The sequence below is a fragment of the Pangasianodon hypophthalmus genome, chromosome 14, assembly GCF_027358585.1.
Source record: "Pangasianodon hypophthalmus isolate fPanHyp1 chromosome 14, fPanHyp1.pri, whole genome shotgun sequence".
NCBI classification, from domain to species: domain Eukaryota; kingdom Metazoa; phylum Chordata; class Actinopteri; order Siluriformes; family Pangasiidae; genus Pangasianodon; species Pangasianodon hypophthalmus.
This window is the reverse complement of record NC_069723.1, coordinates 24,114,294-24,135,632: the sequence shown is the minus strand read 5'-3', so window position 1 is coordinate 24,135,632 and position 21,339 is coordinate 24,114,294. Positions and strand designations below refer to the sequence as shown.

The window sequence follows — 21,339 nt, the reverse complement described above, 5'->3', positions numbered from 1 at the left end:
ACTGACTTAAGTTGAAAAGCACAGGTCTTACGTACCCTTCCCCTTAGACCATCAGGGCCTGGTACTTTATCTTTGGTAGACTAGCTGCTACCTCAGTTTCATTAAACAGAATAGGGATTGAGTCAACAGCACTCCATACATGATTAGAATTACGATGGATGCAGCTAGAAATCAAATAGACAACACAACTGGTTCACATTAACAGCAGAAAGAATTATTTGCAAGGAAGTTCAAGGATTCGCGTCATGTGTTGGACAGTCTATCTACTGTATCTCTCTATCTGGAATAACTAGGCAGCGCTCATCACTTGGCCAATTTAATCTCTGCTGTGAAGCTTGGTGGTGGTAGTATCATGCCGTTGGATGTTTTCTAGCATCAAGGACTGGGAGGTTGATCAAGAACGGTGAAGTGATCCACAGATCAAAGTTCTGAGACATCCTTGAGGAAAACTTGCTCAAAAGCATTCAGAACCTCAACTTAGAGTGAATTTTTTTACCTTCTAATATGACCATGATCCATAACACACACAAGACAATGCACTGGGACGAGTCTGTGAATATTCTTGAATGGCCCAGAGCCTGGACGTGAAATCCAAGTTAACATATCTGATGAGACCTGAAAACAGAGGTACGCCAACACTTACAAATCAACCTGACAGAGGTTATGCAAAGGGGAAATGGGAGAAGATTCTTGAATCCGGGTCTGCCAAACTTGTCGCATCACACCTAAGAAGACATAATGAAAGTAAAGCAGGGCCGTCCAGTCTTATCCACAAAGGGCAAGGGTGGGTGCAGGTTTTCATTCCAATCAAGCAGGAGCCACATCTGATTTCACCTGTTTAATCAGTTGAGCTTAGCTTTTAATAGACTATCATGTGTGACTTCTGCTTGTTTGAAATGAAAACCTGCACCCACACTGACTGTTTCTGAATAATATTGGACACCCCTGAAGTAAAGGGACTAAATACTGTAAATGTAATACTTTAAATTTAATACTTCTGTCTCTTTAAATCACAGAGAAGCTCCTTTACACCAAAAAAACTCTCTCACCTCTTGTGTATCTACACTTTATCTTTAAAGCCTGAATTTCCTCTCTCCTTAAAGCCACACCTACTCTCTCTGCCACACTATAACACACACAGAAACAGAAAGTTCATTTCAGAGAAAACGAAAGTCAGAAAAAACTCAGAGTCTCTCTGTCTCTCAGTGTGTTTGTACAAGAACATGGCAGAGACTGGCATTTCAGTAGATCAGGATCAGTTCAGCTGTCCAGTGTGTCTGGATCTCCTCAAGGAACCAGTGACTCTCCATTGTGGTCACAGTTTCTGCAAGGAGTGTATTAATGGCTTCTGGGATCAGGAGGATGTGAAGGGCGTCTACAGCTGCCCCCAGTGTAGAGAAACGTTCACTCCAAGGCCTGTCCTACGCAGGAACAACATGCTGGCTGGAGTGCTAAAGAAACTGAAGGAGAGTGGACTCCAAGCTTCTTCTCCTGCTCACTGTTACGCTGGACCTGGAGATGTGGAGTGTGATTCCTGCACCGGGAGAAAATGCAAAGCCATCAAGACCTGTCTGGTGTGTCAGGCCTCCTATTGTGGAGATCATCTTAAACCTCACTATCAGTCTCCTGCCTTTAAGAAGCACAAGTTAGTTGAAGCCTGTGCAGAGCTCCAAGAGAAGATCTGCTCTGAGCATGACAAAGCGATCGAGATCTACTGTCGTACTGACAAAAGCTTCATCTGTTATTTGTGTACAATGGATCAGCACAAAGGCCATGATACTGTTGCAGCTAAAGCAGAAAGAACTGAAAAACAGGTGAGAGCTGGACATCATTATTCTTTTCCAAGTCAATTCATACAAATTATATTTCTAATCTAATATCTACTGAGTTGATTTGATTGGTTATATGACTGTCATTCACTGTGAAGTAATTTTTTTATTAAAAGTCAAAGGGTCTTTTTTAAAGACGTGTGAAACAGGGCAGACCAGTCAGTGTACTATAAACAGCCAACACGCAACAACATTCTTACAGCACGTTACAGCTGAAGTGCACAATGACCATGTTTAATATCTTCAGCATTGTTATTACGGTACTGACATTTAAATGATTTAAGTTTTCATTTGAAAGTCTGTTTTGTTGTAGTTCTGTTAGTTTCTAATATACTTTATTTTGGACATGTTTATATTTAGTTTATACTTTTATATATTCATACACATTACATATGGTGTCATACTACTGGAACATGTAAAACAGGTTTAAGGTCTCATTCGCAAGTACCAACCACACCCTCAACTAAATGACATAACAAGTAATTGTGGAAGTATAAAAAGAACTCTCAGAACTGAGCTCTGAACTCTGGGCAGCTTCTGCAATAACCAGGACCAAAGAGCTCCAAGTCAAGTTGACAGATCTCAAGACTTTTCCAAGACCTCATAGCTTGGTGTGGATATATCTGTCTTGATCAGGGTAGAGGTGGATGTGGAGCCTCTCATGGTAATCAGGAGCCTAGCAGGAGAATCCACCCTGGTGGGATGCCATGCCATCATAGAGCGCCATTCACACATCCATTCACACCTAGGGGCAATTTAGTGTAGCCAGTCCACCTGCCTGCATGTTTTTGTGAAGGGGAGGAAACCAAAGAACCTGAAGAAAACCCATACAACCATGTAACATGCAAAACTCCCCACAGACAGGATTGAGCCTTGAGCTGTGTGGCTGTGTAGTGTGGCACTGTGATAACTGGGACCTGTGTTAACTAAACTAGAGTTTAGGCATGGTCTTTCTCACAACCTTTAGTTATTTCATAACCATATTTAATGGCTGAGAGATAATAAAGTAAGAATTTTGTTTCTGTAACATAAATAACATTGTTATTTCTGCCAGCTGCCATTTTCACAGAAAACTAGAACTCATCATTTAATAAGTGCTGAAAAAATATGAACATAGGAGTTATTTTAATTTGGGTCTCTTTTTATTTTAGTTAGTTCTAGAGGCAATGTTTCTAGTTTTCATTTAATTACATTTACAAATTTTAGTATTTTTAGTTTTTTACCACAATTCTGTAGAACATGATTAAATGTATTTCAAATGTATTTTATTTGGTCTCAGAATAAGCTAAAGGAGGAGCAGATGAAATCCCAACAGAGGATCCAGGAGAAGCAAAAGAAGGTGCAGGAGCTGAAACAGACTGTGACCATTATTAAGGTGAGGAAATTAACACACACACATACACACACACAGAGAGAGAGAGAGAGAGAGAGAGAGAGAGTGGGTATATCTTTATAAAGAGTCTCCCTCTAGACATCCATCATGTGTGTGTGTTTGTGTGTGTATCCTAACAGAAGCATTCACAGGCAGCAGTAGATGACACTGAGAGGATCTTTACTCAGCTGATCAGCTCCATGGAGAAAAAGCGCTCGGAGGTGAAGAAGCTGATCAGAGCTCAGGAGAAAGCTGAACTGAGTCGAGCTGAACGACTCCTGAAGCAACTGGAGCAGGAGATTGCTGATCATAAGAAGAGAGTCACTGAGCTGGATCAGCTTTCACACACACACACGATCACATCCACTTCCTCCAGGTAACACTCACTGTCTGATCTACAGAGGCCGCTGCTCCTCACAAAGTTTCCTCCTAAAAGCTCATTACAGCAACAATAAATGTTCCTGTCTGAGATCACAAGTGTGTCTTTGTGTCTGATTGAGTCTGAGATTCATTTGTACCTCTCCTACACTTTTCTCCTTCTTTATTATGTGTTTCCTCTCTGTAGAGTTTCCCGTCTCTCTGTGTTCCTCCTGGATGTGAGGACTCACCCAGCATCACTGTCAATCAACATCTCTCATTTGATGGAGTGAGGAAATCTCTCTCAGATCTGAAAAAACAAGTCGAGGAAATCTGTGAGAAGGAATTCAACAAAATCCATCCACAATGTAAACAAGCAAACATTTGTTCTGCATCAGATTAAAGAGAGCCATAAAATTCATATAACAGTAATAAGAAGTAAGCAGTAACAAGACTGCAGTATTAGCAAGTATTAGCATTAGCCTTGAAAACTACATCAATACAAATTTACCAGACAAACAAAGAAAATAGAACTTGATCACAAATCAAATATTATGATTAAAACAAATATTATGAACATTCGCTAAGAATTGAGGCCTTAATTCCTACATAAAGTTCATATTGTCAGAGCTTCATCTGGGAAAAGTGATTAGTTGTTCTCATTTAAAGGCTTATTTTTAGGTTTTGCTGATTCTTATATTCAAATGCTGCACAGTGTTATGACCTCAACATCTTGATGGAGCTCTAAATCCAGTGGAACTCCATCGAGATGTGTCTGTCTAGGAGCAATGAAGTCTAATTTCATCTAAATTAATTTAAAGCCAATTTTTCATTTTCGTGTTTTAAACTGTTTCCACATCATTATTCCGTCTCCATTTTGTCTCTGTGTCTCCACAGCTGTAGCAGTTCAGACGGTTTTACCCTCAGAACCAAAGCGCAGAGAAGATTTTCTGCAGTGTAGGTGTAAAACACACACACACGCTGTGAGAGTTTGTGACAGTGTGTGAGAGAAAAACACACATTTAATCTCTTTAACACACACACAAACATACACACACATTGTGTGTAAGAAAAACACATTTTCTCTTATTAAAACAAACACAGACCCACACACACATTCATATAGTGTGTGTGAGACAAAAATACACATTTACTCTCTCTAACACACTCACACACAAATACACGCCACAATTTTAGACACACATTTACTCACATACAACCCACATTCATGCCCTGTGTTACTCTTGATAACACACACAAACACACAAACATACACAAAACACACATACTCGTACACTGTGTGTGACAGTAACACACATTTACTCTCGCTAACACACACACACACGCGCACACACACACACACACACACACAGTGAGAGTATGTGACAGGGAAAAGCACACATTTACTCTGTCTAACTCTGATTCATTTTTAGCTGATGACTGATGTTGGATAATGTATAAAATATCTCACACAGAGCAGCATTACCCTGCGTTCACACTAGTGCACGACAAGTCACTTGTGTCACTTGTAGTTTGTCTCTTGTTGTTACTTGCGCTACTGTTGTCGCTGTGTTGGCGCGTAGTGTCCGTCCAGCTCTGATGAGAGAGAGTCATGGCCAAATGTAGCCTACAGCAGTGTTTCTCACCCAGGGGACCGTGGACGTCTTGTGATATTGTAATATTGACATCAAAAGATGAATATGAGACAATAGATGAGAATTTCAGTTTTCATTTCCTGATATTTACATCTAGATGTGTTAAAAAACTTAGAACATGTGGAAGACCACCTAATTTTTAAGTGAAAAAAAGGTATAGGAACAGATAGTCTAAAAGTAAATTAATGTAAATAACACTTATTTATATATCTGGTTGCATTTCTTGCTTGCATTTCTTTATTGTTTTAGATTTCCGTTATCTGACTCTGGATCCCAACACAGCACATCGTCAAATCATTATGTCTGAGAAGAGCAGAGTGGTGACACTCGGTGGGAGAGACCAGCCATACTCTGATCATCCAGAGAGATTTGACTACTGGACTCAGGTGTTGTGTAAGGAGAGTGTGTGTGGACGCTGTTACTGGGAGGTGGAGTGGAGCGGTGAGAGATGGGTGTACATATCAGTCTCATATAAAGAGATCGGCAGGAAAGGACAGGATAACAAGTGTTTGTTTGGACGCAACAGTCAGTCCTGGAGTCTGGCATGTTCTTCTTCCTCTGTCTCTTTCTGGCACAACAACATTAAAACTGATCCTGGAATTCCAGCATCCTCCAGAATAGGAGTGTATGTGGATCACAGTGCAGGAACTCTGTCCTTCTACAGCATCTCTGACACAATGAGGCTCCTCCACAGAGTCCACACCACATTCACTCAGCCTCTATACACTGGGTTCTGTATATGGAGTTATGATTCAGTTGTGAGGTTATGTGATCCATAATGAAATGTTGGTAAAAGTGTTTAGTAAAATTATAACTGAGGTGTCAGATTTAATTTCTCCCTGAACTACAATGGTAATTTTGGGTGCATAAACTGTAACACTAATGCATTTATTATTATTATTATTATCATTATTGGATTGGATTGGATTGGACTGAAGATCTGGGACGGCGAGTGCGGTGGTGGATATATTCACATATTTACGATTTATTTTGATTTAATTGTCTCAACATAATTTTTGTTTTGGCTTTGGCACAGATAGAAGTATCACACTTTAGAAGTAAGAATCCTCACTGTTAGGATTCTGGACTATATAGACTTTGGTCACTAGATGGAGAAATTCTGCTTTTGGGTTTTCCTTTTTTTTTCACTTGCCTGTTAACCTTCCTAATTTTCACATGCCTCTGATTTGCTGGACTATTTATACCCTCCCTTGTCTTTGTTCACTGCTGAGGCCTCGTGTTTCTCATGTGAGCACCTAGCCACTGCTTTATCTTTTGCTGCCTGCCTGTTTGACTTTTGGGATCTTTTGTTATTTTTTGGCCTCTTTGGATCTTTGTGAATTTTGCCTTATCACTTGTTTTTTTAACTAAATATTCCTCTGTTTTACGATTGGATTGTTTTTTTGTATCTGTTTGCCCTTTTGGTGAATCTTTCTGAAGTAAAGATTTTTTGTCTTATTCCCCCATCTCTGTCTCCAGGAGTTTCTCTGCAATTGAGTGCAGCCTAGCCTACTGAGCGGTGGTTAAGTTGTTAGGTCATCACCACCATGACCAAGGTTTGATTCCTGTACAGGGTCGCCCACCCTTACACATACTCACACTGCTGCATCTTTCTGTGCTTCTGCTGGTGGAAACACACCCTACTGACTGCAAAAGCCATTTTTGCCATTGTATATCTTTGACCATTTTCTAAGCAGGAGTCCAGTTAACATACAGTGCACTCTGAAAGCAAAAACAAAGTAACTACAATATCTCATAGATATTGGCAGAAGAATTCAGACTCTTTTCTGAGACACTCAAAACTGAGCTCAGGTGCATCCTGTGATCATCTTAGAGATGTTTCTACAACTTGATTAAAGTTGTAGTGGTAAATACAGTTGACTGGTGTAAGGGAAATGGGTCTGTTATTACAGGAAGCACTAGAAATGTGAGGTACAGTCAGGTCTGTAAATATTTGGACATTGACAAGTCATTGTTAATTTTAGCTGTCTACCACAGTGTATTGGAGCTGAAATGAAATAATGAATATGAGCAGACTTTCAGCTTTAATTTGAGGATATTTACATCCAAATCGGGTGTAGGAATTATAGCACTTTTTATAATTCCCTCATTATTCCCTCATTATTTCACTTACAAATAAGCAGATAAAAGTGCAGAGTTGATTTCAAGTGTGGCTTTTGCATTTGGAATCTGTTGCTGTTAACTCTCAATATGAAGTCCAAAGAGCAGTCACTGCCAGTGAAGCGAGCCATTAGGCTGAAAAATCAAAAGAGAGAGAGCAAAAACATTAAGTGTGGGCAAATTCAACTATTCGGTACATTCTTAAAAAAGAAAGAATGCATTCAAGTCAAGGTGGAACCGTCATCAAAGTGAATACAACACACTTAATAATTTGTAAGCTTATGAACTCTTTTACTAATGGTTTTCAGAATGGGATCAGAAATTTAAATATAATGTAAGCAGATATAATGATGTGCAAAGATTACAACAAACTCAGTATAAAATATATTTTTAAATTGTCCAGTCATATGTTATATTACAAATAAAATATAAGCCAAAAAAAAAACCACACACACACAAAAGTAAACATCGGAAAAAAGTATAAAGGAATAGCAGTGATCGGTGTGTTGTGCTAGTACAGAAGTCACAATTTCTCCAGGAATGTGTTCATCAGTGGCTCAAACCCCTCCTTGGCAGACTTTACCTGGGTCATAGCTTCCTCATGGCCGCTGTGCACCTCTACACCTTGCACCGTGCCAGCAACAGGGAAGTCAGTTGTCATGGAAATTGTGATGGAACCACATGAACGCTTGACCACTTGTTATTGTCTTTCACGTTTTCGTATCCACCTCCGCCATCTGCCTCCATCAGAATCCATGAGAAAGAGTGTTTGCTCTTAACTGCAAGATTCATGTGGTGGCAGGGGTGTAGTTGAGGGAGATGCTTTTGCTTCTGTGGGAGCATCCATGATATTCTCCTTATCCTCCAGCTTGGATGCTATAAGAGGAAAACAAACAGAGATATACATTAACAACCATTTTCTTGAAATTTAACAAGTGTAATACTACATTCTAAAGCACATTTTATCCAGAGCCTGTCTAATTTAATGTACCACCACGGAGTTACAACAAAGTCTTTACAAAGAGTTAGTACAGTCTTTAAAATGTGTCAACTGGAGTGAAGAGGAGACAGTTTTATTTATACAGTTATGGTTAGAAAAGTCATTGTAACAATTCCCTTAGGTTCAAAGGCAAATGAGGAATATATATATATATATATGTACAGTCAGGTCTGGAAGTATTTGGACAATGATGGAGTTTTTGTGATTTTGCCTTTATACACCACCACAATGGATTTGAAATAAAACAATCAAGATGTGATCAAAATGAAATGCTGGTAAAAGTGATTAGTAAAATTATAACTGAGGTGTCAGATTTAATTTCTCCCTGAACTACAATGGGAATTTTGTGTGCAGAAACTGTAACACTAATGAATGAGGAATGCAGGATGTTTCTAGAAAAAAAAAATGTTATGAAACAGATTATTTAACTGCATGAACTATTAGGAGATTTATTATACTGATATGAAAAATTTACAGTCTCAAAAATTCTATTTGTTGCTGCTGTTGCAGCGCCGAATACCGTCACAAGATGGCGGATCTCACTCAGCCATCGTATTCAGCAGGAGCAGCTCATAACCATGGCAACGGTAGCTAACAGGAGGCTAGCATGTACTTAATTTCGGATAAATAAATAAATAAACTGAGTGAAGTAATGTGTGTGTTTTCTGCTGATGGTGACAGATTGAAGTTGGAGACTAAATTCTTCATTTATTTTAGCACAATTCATCAGTGTAATGCAGTCTTCAGTGGTGGCTAACACTAGACAGCTAGCTGACTCATGCTAACCTGACAGGATAAATACGTCGTTGGGAGATTAGCTAAACATTAACTGTTAAAATAAAGATTAATAGTTTATTCTAACCTACTGATTTAAATAGAAGTGATTAATGTTAGTTATTTCAGAAACTCAAAAAAAAAACAAAAAAAAAACTCTTCCCTCAGGTATCCACTTGGCGTTTTCTCCACTGAGGTGAAAAGAAAAAAAAACGTAGCCGTGTGTCATTTACTGAATCGGCTCTTTGAACGTTAGGAGCCGAAACACAGATATGAAGAGACGTTTTTCGTGATTGAACAGGCAGAATTTGTTTTTTTAAAATAGTGTAATAGAAGATAAGTTTGATACATTTGCTCTAGTAAAGTAGACACACTTTTAAAAAGCTATCTAATGTATTACCCAGATAGCCAAGTAGTGCTGGCGCGGTCTGACTCAGTGTTGGCCCACATTCATTTTGAACATCACCTCAATAACAACCCAACTGCTATTTAAACTGTTTCTACTGGTTGGTATTTAGTGTTGTAGAATGTGATATGCCTTATATAGTAGGCTATAATACAGTGCTAGGCCATTTGTTTTTTGGTAACAGTGCTTTTAAAAAGACAGCCATGTTCATTAAAATGCCTTTATTAAATGGAGGAGCGCAGTGTCCAGTGTGTCCCCATTGTAGTAGTTTATTCCTGTTCCTCCGATTAAAGAAAAGAGAAAAAAATTTAGAGCCATCAAAAGTATTAGTAAGCTTAATTACTTAATTACATTAAACCAGTAAGACTGTGGTGGTGGTGATGGTGATGCTTCAACCTGTTAATTAGTGATAAAGAAAATCACGGTGGAAAATTCAGCTCTGAAAGAGAGTCTGGAAGAAGTTCAGAGATACAAGTGCAGATGGGGTCTTAAACTATTTCAAGTACATGCAAAAGAAATGCTTTAAAGCAAAGCTGCCTTTAAAAATAGTGATAATAGTGTTAATAGCTTAACATCAGTAGTCTCAGGTACACTTTGTGTGTTTTATAAGAAAATTAGCTGGCAAGTTTTACTTGGACAATCTTGGAGAATCTGCTACAGTTCTTCTGGAGGCTTTGACTTCTTTGTTTGCAGCAAAACACAATAGCCTTCATTATGTCTGAAAAATGGTCTGTTATGTAATATGGTGCTTTCTTTACTGACATACATTTTTCTGTAACATTTAAATTTTTTTTTGGAAATGTAAGGTTTGGAAATCTGAAATGTTTGAATGTGATAAAATAAACATCTATAACAAAATTTGTACTAAATATAGGGTGCCTAAGACACAGTACAGTACTGTGTGAATGGACCCGATGGACCATGTACAAACTGTTTTAATGTTCTAGTCGTCCAAAATTATTTCCAAGTTATCCAGGTTATTTCACTGCTTGGATTTCTTGCTACTGGCACTCTTCAAAAAGATATGGCCAAAAGTATGTGGACACGTGACCATCACACCCATATGTGGTTCTTCTCCAAACTGTTGCCACAAAGTTGAAAGCACACAATTGTATAGAATGTCTTTGTGTGCTGTAACATTACAATTTCCCTTCACTGGAACTAAGAGGCCCAAACCAGTTCCAGCATGACAATGCCCCTGTGCACAAAGCTAGCTCCATGAAGACATGGTGTGTTAAGGTTGGAGTGGAAGAACTCAAGTCTCCTGCACAGAGCCCTGACCTCAACCCCACTGAACACCTTTGGAATGAACTGGAACACCGACTGCAGCCCGGATCTCCTCACCCAACATCAGTGCCTGACATCATTAATGTTTTTGAAATGAACACAAATCCCCACAAATACACTCCAAATCCCCACAGCCACGCGCCAAAATCTAGTGGAAAGCCTTCCCAGAAGAGTGGAGCTTATTATAACAGGAAAGGGGGACTAAATCTGGAATGTTCAACGAGCACATTGGGCAGTCGTGGCCTAATGGATAGCGAGTCGGCCTTGCAACCTGAAGGTGAACCTGAAGGTCCTGGGTTCGAGTCTCAGGTCCGGCAGGGATTGTAGGTGGGGGGAGTGAATGACCAGCGCTCTCCTCCACCCTCAATACCACGACTGAGGTGAGACCCTTGAGCAAGGCACTGAACCCCCAACTGCTCCCCGGGCGCTGCAGCAAAAAAGGCTGCTCACTGCTCCGGGTGTGTGTGTGTGCACTACTGTGTGTGTGTGTGCGCACTTGGATGGGTTAAATGCAGAGCACAGATTCCAAGTATGGGTCACCATACATCATGTTGTGATGGTCAGGTATCCACAAACTTTTGTAAGTGACCTGTTGGTGTGCAAGAGACTTCTGGCCTTAAAACAATTTAAAAATAGCAGTTTCCATGTATCATGTGCTTGGTGTCCATGATCACCTAGGTAGATCTTTTTTTCCTCCTTCAGTTTTCTTGTCATTGTCACTATTTTCTTTTCACCTAACTTAATTCACACCTAATATGCTATTTTCTGTAATTTGATTTTGGCCTTTTCACGTGCTGCTAAATAATATTTTTATAATAGACGTGGACAAAATAAAGTGGCAAAATAACTGAGAAATTCCATTTCTCCTGCTATTTAGTCGTCATTGCGTACTTTCAGGTCTCTGTGAGCTTTACCTTTTAGTTAGAGTTTTGTGAGTGTATTTAAAGTGTTTTGGCTTTTGATGAATAAGAGTGCCAACTCACAAATGTCTGAAAATTGCCTGAATGTCTTCTAATGTATTACAGACATACTGAAATACAGATTTTAAAAATGGACAATGATAAATGTGCTAAAAACATTTTTTTTTTTTTTTGCCAAACACTATACCGTGAAGCTGTAATACAAGTAGGAATTTTTTAGCAACTGTTCTGGATACAACTATCCCAAAACTAACAAAATACTTGTACTAGCTTGCATACATAATAGCAAAACTGAGTTGTTTGGATGAAAACAAAATGTATTCACACAGCATGTGTTGCTAAATGATGAGTAAAATCAAGTCAAGTCAAGTCAAGTGGCTTTTATTTCAACCATATACAGCTAGTTAATACACAGTGAAACGAAACAACGTTCCTCCAGGACCAAGGTGCTACAAACATAAAACAACACAGAACTACATAGTTCTAGCATTAGTCAGGATAGTATCTTATAGTATTCTAGCATTATGTCAGGATGCTGGGGACATTTTCCTTCCCTGGATGAAAAAAAGACAGGATCAATCTTTACAAACCTGGTAATTAGAATGAAAATTCTACCAGAGCCCCGTTAGCCAGCACGGTTAGCAGGATGTATTGTGCTGTTACCACCTCCTACGACATGGACGTGGGGTTGGATTTTAGGAGGCAAAAACTGAAAAAAACAAACAAACAAAAAAAAAACAACAAAAAAAAAACAGCAACAAAAGCATCAACTGTATACAACAACAACCCCCCATTTTCTCCCCAATTTGGTCTTGGGCAATTCCCACCTACTAGCTTACTCTCCCCAATCACAGGAAAACCTCCAACCAGACAGGGTGCATGCTAACACGCAAAGTGATGCGTCATGTATGAACTATCCTTAACACACTCAGAGGAAAGCGTTATCTGTTATCTTCTGCCTATATGACCCACGGTTGGCTGTTGTCTCTGTGATTGACAGGGGAGAGACAGTAATATCATCACTCCCACTCAGAGCATTGCCAATTTTGCCTCTTCAAACTCTGCAATTTCTCATTTTCTCCTTCTCATGATAAACAGAAAAGAAAAAACAGAACAACAAATAAACACATTCTTTTCACTTTTTTTAGCCATTTTATTTGATGTACAGAACCTTTGCTGTTACCTAAAAGTGTTCTTATCATCACCCCTTATACCCACAGTGGCTGATGATCTTATTTTTTGTGCTTCTTTGACTTCATTCAGAATTGCAGTGTGTTTACCTGGTGCATCATGTCGGAGTTCTCGTGCTCCAGCTGAGCACTGGACTCCAGAGCATTCTGAGCACTCTTCTCACCTTCAGCTTCGGAGACCTGGAGGTTTAGTGACCAAAGGGTATTTGCTTTATTTACTTTTACAGTAAAGATGGAACTGAAGATGAATTCATTATTGAAATTGAACAGATGTATTCTAAACAGATATAAAATACATATATGAATAGGAGGAACATTTTTTTGTCATTGCCTGAAAGATGCACAGGGCAATGGGATGCAAAAAAGAAAAGTCATGCCAGCGTTAGGTTTTTACTTTCATGTGTGAGTGTGCACGCAGATATAAAATGCGCTGGAAAACAAAGACCACATTCATGTAAGAAGTGGTAGCTCAGTGGTTAAGATGTTGGACTTCTGATCGGAAGGTTGAGAGTTCAAATCCCAGCACCACCAAGCTGCCACTGCTGGGCCCTTGAGCAAGGCCCTTAACCTTCAACTGCTCAGTTGTATAAAAAATGAGATAATTGTAAGTCGCCCTGGATAAGGGCGTCTGCCAAATGCAATAAATACCAAATGTTCATGATACATTTACAGTATTCATTTATTCAGCCAGTAGAGTTGTAACCAAATATGAATGACTTATTCATAATGAACAGATAGAAATACAGATATGAATACGAGGTGCACAATTTTTTTGGTCAACCATCAGTGGTTTGTTTCAGTAGACTGATCTAAATACTGTGCATTTTAATGTAATTTTTTGGGTAACCGGGCCAGGATGTAGTCTTAAAGTGATCACCTGTGGTCAGGTGTGATAAAAGTAGCAAGCGATAAAAATTTAGAAAAGGTTGCAAATGTGTTGCTGTGGTTTATAAAATATCACTTGTGGAGCATTGTTTTCAGTGTGCAGTTTTAGTTTTGGCCATACAATTGTACAAATCTCTTTTTATGTGCATGTCTAAATTGTTATTAAGGCTTTTCTCACTTACATTCGATATCTCTTTACACATCCTGTGGGTCTCATTAAGCTTTTCCTCCAGTTTCTCCACTGAGTCTTGCAGTGTTTTTACTTGGTCCTTCAGTTTGGAGTTCTCGTGCTCCAGAGTGTTCTGAGTGCATGACATTGATAGGGGACAAAGGAATTCAGACACAATAAATTATCAACATTACTACTTTATTGCAAAGCCATTGTTAGTTAATTACAGCTTTGAGGCATATAGAGTAAGAATTCATAAGCTTTCTGAAGGATTGTGGTTCAATTTTGGCCCATTCCTTTCAGCAAACCATCTTCAATTCCCGAACTTTATGAGAATCCCTCGGATAGAGTCGCAATTTTAATTCCCCCCCAAATTTTCAAGGGGATTCAAGTCAGTAGACTGGCTAGGCCATGCGAGACCTTCTTCAGTCATTTTGGCTGTATGTGTAGAGTTGGTGTCTTGTTGGAACATCCATCTCCTCTCCACATTCAGTTTCTCCTCTAAGTTCTCCTCTAATATGTCCCGACAAAACACTCCATTCATGTTTACATTACACGACAAGTGTACAGATTAATGCAAGGCTTTTCTCACTTACCTTGCCTAACTTAACACGTGTCCTGTGAGTCTCACACTGTTGTTCCTCCAACTTCTCCACTGAGCCTTGCAGTGTTTTTATGTGTTGCAACAGGATGCAGTTTTCATACTCCAGCTGAGCATTGGACTCTAGAGCAATCTTAGCTCTCTCCTCAGCTTCAGCCAGAGAGGACTGGAAGTTCATCAAACAAATGTTTCAGCTTTATTTATTTCTACACACATATTCAAAATGTTTAAGGACAGTATCATCACTCATGAGAATAGATAAATGGCTTATATGTTACAACATTTGTAAACACTACGCCCTAATATCTCAGAGATTATTAAATAAAATGAAGTATATAATATTAGTACTGCACATAGAGTGACCAGATCAGTGCTGTTCAATCACAGCTTGGCAGAGATGCTTTTGGGGAACAATGTGGTTTTGTCCCACATTTATTACCTTCATCTGGCCAACTGCGACTAAATAACTAAAATGTAATTTCCGTCATTTAAAAGACAGACTGCTGTAAATCAGCTCTAATGAAAAGTAGCCTAATTGTAGCTTAATGCTTATGAGAAAAGGGATATAAACAAGCTGTGTGCAGTTTGGAAGTGAACACGACGTACTTTAGGATAATTTGTTACATTTTAATGGTTTTACACTATCTGTGTTCTCAACTTTTATTTTCCACACACAATAGTTGTCGTGGCTTAATGAGAAGAAATGCTTACCTTAGTGTTTTCATAATGGGACCAAAGGATACTGTAATCCTGTCGCTCCCGCTCCTGCTCCTAAAACACAGCCATGGGGCAGAAAAGGTTCACACTTGAGTGCTTAATGTTCACATCTGCAATGGGCCATTTCACTTTTTTTTTTGGAAAATGCATAGTTGTAAACAGATGCTGTGACACAAAGTAACATTGCAGTTATAATTATATGATTAAGATCAATAAATAACTGATAAAAATGTAACACTGGTCAAAGTGTGTATGGTCTCTCTTGGAAAGTTTAGACATGGTGAACATCACTTCCATGGTGCAGATATTTTCTTTTCTTAATATTTGTCATACTGGGGCTCCCGAGTGGTGAGTCTGACTGGCGCTGATATGTGTAAGTGTGAGATGTCAGTCGTGTTCATTACCATTTCAATGATTAGCAGTTGGTTACAAGGTTCTGCCCCTTTAAGAGGTCTCTCAATTATCATAAAGAGAAGCAGTGTGTACAGGTGGGACAAACGAAGAGTGCATTGTCCAATAAATGATTTCTTTAAATGCAAAATGCACCCGCACCCGCACACACACACACACACTCACTCACTGTTGCAGCAGTTTTTAACATCATTTGTGGAGCATTGTTTTTTAGTGTACCGTATTTATTTATTTTTTTTACATTTGGCCGTATGATTGTAAAAATCTCTTTTTATGTGCACCTCTAAATTGTTATTAAGTCTTTTCTCACTTACGTTCGATATCTCTTTACACATCCTGTGGGTCTCATGGAGTTGTCCCTCCAGTTCCTCCACTGAGCTCTGCAGTGTTTTCACTTGGTTCTTCAGGTTGGAGTTCTCGTGCTCCAGAGTGTTCTGAGTGCATGACATTGATAGGGGACGAAGGAATTCAGACACCACAAATTTCCAATATTAGTACTTTGTTCCAAAGCCACTGTTAGAAATTACAGCTTTGAGGCATTTACAGTAAGAACTAATAAGCTTTCTGAAGGATTGTGGTTCAATTGTGGCCCATTCTTTTCAGCAAATCATCTTCAATTCCCAAAGATTATGAGTGTCCCTCGGATAGATTCGCAATTTCAATTTCCCCCCAAATGTGCAAGGGGATTCAAGTCAGTAGACTGGCTAGGCCATGCGAGACCTTCTTCAGTCATTTTGGCTGTATGTTTGGGGTCGTTATTTTGTTGAAACATCCATCTCCAGATTCAGTTTCTTGGCCAGTGAGCTTAAGTTCTCCTCTTATATGTCCCGACACATCACTCCATTCATGTTTACATTACAGGACAAAAGAACAGATTAATGCAAGGCTTTTCTCACTTACCTTCAATAACTTGACACGTGTCCTGTGAGTCTCACACAGTTGTCCCTCCAACCTCTCCACTGAGCCTTGCAGTGTTTCTATGTGTTCCATCAGGATGGAGTTTTCATACTCCAGCTGAGCATTGGACTCTAGAGCAATCTTAGCTGTCTCCTCAGCTTCAGCCAGAGAGGACTGGAAGTTCATCAAACAAATGTTTTCAGCTTTATTTACTTCTACACACATATTCAAAAACTTTAAAGACAGTATCATCACTCCTGAGAATAGATAAAATTTTGACATATTATGACATACTTACTTTAGGATAATTTGTTACATTTTAATGGTTTTACACTATTTGTGTTCTCAACTTTTATTTTCCACACACAATAGTAGTCGTGGCTTAATGAGAAGAAACGCTTACCTTAGTGTTTTCGTAATGGGACCAAAGGATACAGTAATCCTGTCGCTCCCGCTCCTGCTCCTAAAACACAGCCATGGAGCAGAAAAGGATCACACTTGAGTAATTAATGTTCACATCTGCAATGGGCCATTTCACTTGTTTTTGGAAAATGCATAGTTGTAAACAGATGCTGTGATGTAATTAAAACTGCAATGTTGGTTTGTATGATTATGATCAATAAATAATTGATAAAAATGTAACACTGGTCAAAGTGTGTATGGTCTCTCTTGGAAAGTTTAGACATGGTGAACATCACTTCCATGGTGCAGGTGGTGAGTCTGACTGGCGCTGATATGTGTAAGTTTGAGATGTCAGTCGTGTTCATTACCATTTCAATGATTAGCAGTTGGTTACAAGGTTCTGCCCCTTTAAGAGGTCTCTCAATTATCATAAAGAGAAGCAGTGTGTACAAGTGGGACAAACGAAGAGTGCATTGTCCAATGAATATTTTTTTCAAAATGCAAAATGAGCACTGTTTTTAGTGCGCAGGATTTTTTTTTTCTTCATTTAGCTGTATGATTGTAAAAATCTCTTTTTATGTGCATGTCTAAATTGTTATTAAGGCTTTTCTCACTTACGTTCAGTATCTCTTCACATATCCTTTGGGTTTCATGGAGTTGTCCCTCCAGTGTCTCCACTGAGCTCTGCAGTGTTTTCACTTGGTTCTTCAGGTTGGAGTTCTCGTGCTCCAGAGTGTTCTGAGAGCATGACATTGATAGGGGATGAAGGAATTCAGACACAACAAATTTCCAATATTAGTACTTTGTTGCAAAGCCATTGTTAGTAATTACAGCTATGAGGCATATACAGTAAGAAATCATAAGCTTTCTAAAAAAACTGCAGTTGAGTTTTGGCCCATTCTTTTCAGCAAGTCATCTTCAATTCTCCAAGGTTACGAGTGTCCCTCAGATAGACTCGCAAATTACAACTCCACATGTCACGCCAGATCACTCCATTCATGTTTACATTAAAGGACAAAGGTACAGTACCAACATTAGTACTGAGCATTTAGTTGCAAACATTATTTGCAGTGTTTTTACCTGTTCCATCAGGATGGAGTTTTCATCCTCCAGCTGAGAACTGGACTCTGGAGCAATCTTAGCTCTCACCTCAGCTTCAGTCAGAGAGGACTGGAAGTTCAACGAACAAATGTTTTCAGCTTTATTTACTTGTACACACATTCAAAATTTTTAAGGACAGTATCATCACTCATAAGAATAGCTCCACAGTTTATACGTCACAACATCTGTAAACACTATTCCCTAAAATCTCATAGATTATTAAATAAAATGAAGACTTAATATTAGTACTGCACATAGAGTGACCAGATCAGTGCTGTTCAATCACGACCTAGCAGACATGTTTTAGTGGAAAAATGTGGTTTTGTCCCTTCATCTGGCCAACTGCAATTATTACCTTCATCTGACCAACTGCAACTAAATAACTAAACTGTAATTGCTTCATTTTAAAAGACACCTTGCTGTACATCAGTTTGGCCCAGTAGTTCCAGTGAAGGGAATCTTAATGCTACAGCATACAAAGACATTCTAGACAATTCTGTGCTTCCACCTTCGTGCCACCAGTTTGGGGAAGAACCGTATGTGGCTGTGTTTACTCCTCTGGGTCACAAAAAATTCTTTCATACACAATAGCACTCGTGGCTTAATGAGAAGAAAAGTTTACCTTAGTGTCATCGTCATAGGACCAAAGGACAATGTAATGCTGTTGTTCTCGCTCCTGCTCCTAAAACACAGCCATGAGGCAGATAAGGGTTCAAGCTTGAGTGCTTAATGTTCACATCTGCAATGGGCCATTTCACTTTTTTGGGTTGCATGATTATCATGCCATGATAATGCCAGTTCTCAAGCTCTTCATGAGACGGGTCATGTGTGATCAAAGCAGCACGTAATGAAAAGCTAGAAAAGGCTGCAGCAGTGTATCTGCAGTTTTTTAACATACCATTTGGGGACCGTTATTTCCAAGCTCTTTCTTTGTGCACCCACTAATTTGCTACAATAGTGTTAAAAAGGGGAAAAACACCAAAAATGTAGACAGGAGAGTCAATAATCAGGAGTTCAGCCTGTGAAGTCCTGGTATTAATTTGAAAAGTACAGCTTAATGCAAGGCATCATAGAGATGTCCCCTCAGCGCCTTCACTGAGACTTGCAGTGTGTTTACCTGGTGCATCACGTTGGAGTTCTCGTGCTCCAGCTGAGCACTGGACTCCAGCACATTCTGAGCACCCTTCTCAGCTTCAGCTCGGGAGACCTGGAAGGTCAGGGACCAAAGGCTATTTGCTTTATTTACTTTTACACTAATAATGGAACTGAAGATGAATACATTATTGAAATTTAACAGATGCTTTCTAAACAGATACAAAATACATATATGAATAGGAGGCACACTTTCTTGTCATTTTTAGGATATTTGCAGAAAAATTCATAAGGCAATGGGATGCAAAAAAAAAAAAAAAAAAAAAAAAAAAAAAGATGTCATGTGTCATGTGTGTGAGTATGCACGCAGATATAAAATGCGCTGAACAAACAAAGACCACATTCATGTAAATGTCCATGATACATTTACAGTATTCATTTATTCATCCGTTAGGGCTGTAACCAAACATGAATAACGTTTTCAAAATGAACAGATACAAATACAGATATGAATAGAAAAGAAATTATTGTTTTACAGAGCTGACACTCCATAGATCAGGCAGTCCACACGCTCTGCACAGAAAATCATTTAACTGCTGGGGCTTCCAAAAAAAAAAAAAAAAAAAAAAAGGTTTATTAAGTAAGAGAATATTAATTATGCATTCATTGTGCATGTTTTTCACTATTTCCTAAATTAATTTTCTCTATCGTTATTAAACAAAAATCTTCCTGATAAACCTTATAATTATTATAATGAAATGCCACTTAAAGGACTCCATTTTGATTCAAAGCAGCACTGTGTACTAGCTTTTTAGAAAATTAAAAAATGTGTCCAGAAATCTTTCTTGAATGCAAGAAACACAAAAACTAAAGGAAATCTGATAAAATATTATTAGGTGGCTGTTCTTTTCCACTAGAAACAAGAGTTCCTTGATTTGGAATAGAGATTGTTGTTGGGAAAGACAGTTAGCTAGTTTACTCAGTCACATTAGATAGAAAGCTTGCAAACAAAGATCCACAGGACATCTGGTTGTGATCAAATGATCAGTTGTGAACTCAAGTGATGAGTGATGGCTGAAATCAGGATTTCAAAATGAGTGTTTAAAATCCCCAACATTATATATTTACTCCTCCGTGCTACAATACCCCACTACACACAGAAACAGTGGCTTCAAGAGAAGAAAAGCTTACCTTAGTGTCTTCAAATTGGGACAAAACAGTGCTGTGATCCTGCCCCTCTCGCTCCCGCTCCCACTCCTAGAAGACAACCATGGATTAGAAGAGGTTCAAACTTAATGACTGCTTAATATTCACATCCACAATGGGTCATTTAAATTAAAAAAGTGTAGCTGTAAACAAATGCTGTGATATAATTCAAATTATAATGTTGGGTTGGATGATTATCGTGCCATGGGTTTTTCATTACACCGTCATCATTTAGTCCTCAAGCTCTTCATGAGCTGGGTCAGGCAGCTGCTAGTGGTTTTTAAAATCTGGGAAGCAAAAGTGTGTGTTCCAACATATTAAAAGCCTGTTAATCTTTAAAAGAGCATGAATCTTTCTTCAATTAAAACACACTGTACTTGAATCTGCACTAGGATCCCAGTGAAACCGTGCAACAATCGAGTTCTATCAGCTGGGTGTCTACAGGCTTCAAAGGAAATTTCAAAATATTGAATTTCACTAAAAGTGATGAATAATATAGACACACTGGTAAATATTTCATTGGCGCATTTTAATGGAATTTATGGGACGCCGAGCCGAGCCAGGATGTAGTGTTAAAGTGATCACCTGTGGTCAGGTGTGATAAAAGTGGCAAGTGATAAAAATTTAGAAAAGGTTGCAAAAGTGTTGCTACGGTTTTTAACATATCACTTTCAGAGCATTGTTTTTAATGTGCAGTTTTTTTTTTTGTTTTTTTTTTACTTTTGGCCATACAATTGTACAAATCTCTTTCCATGTGCACGTCTAAATTGTTATTAAGGCTTTTCTCACTTACGTCCAATATCTCTTCACACATCCTGTGGGTCTCATGAAGTTTTCCCTCCAGCTTCTCCACTGAGCCTTGCAGTGTTTTCACTTGGTCCTTCAGGCTGGAGTTCTCGTGCTGCAGCAGAGCACTGGACTCCAGAGCAATCTTAGCTCTCTCCTCA

At 38.8% G+C, this 21,339-nt stretch overlaps 1 pseudogene; it reads left to right on the top strand.

Annotated features, from left to right (window-relative positions):
* Positions 1-1,144: 1,144 nt before the first annotated feature.
* Positions 1,145-6,683, top strand: LOC113539311 (E3 ubiquitin/ISG15 ligase TRIM25-like; annotated as a pseudogene).
* The last annotated feature ends 14,656 nt before the right edge of the window (positions 6,684-21,339 follow it).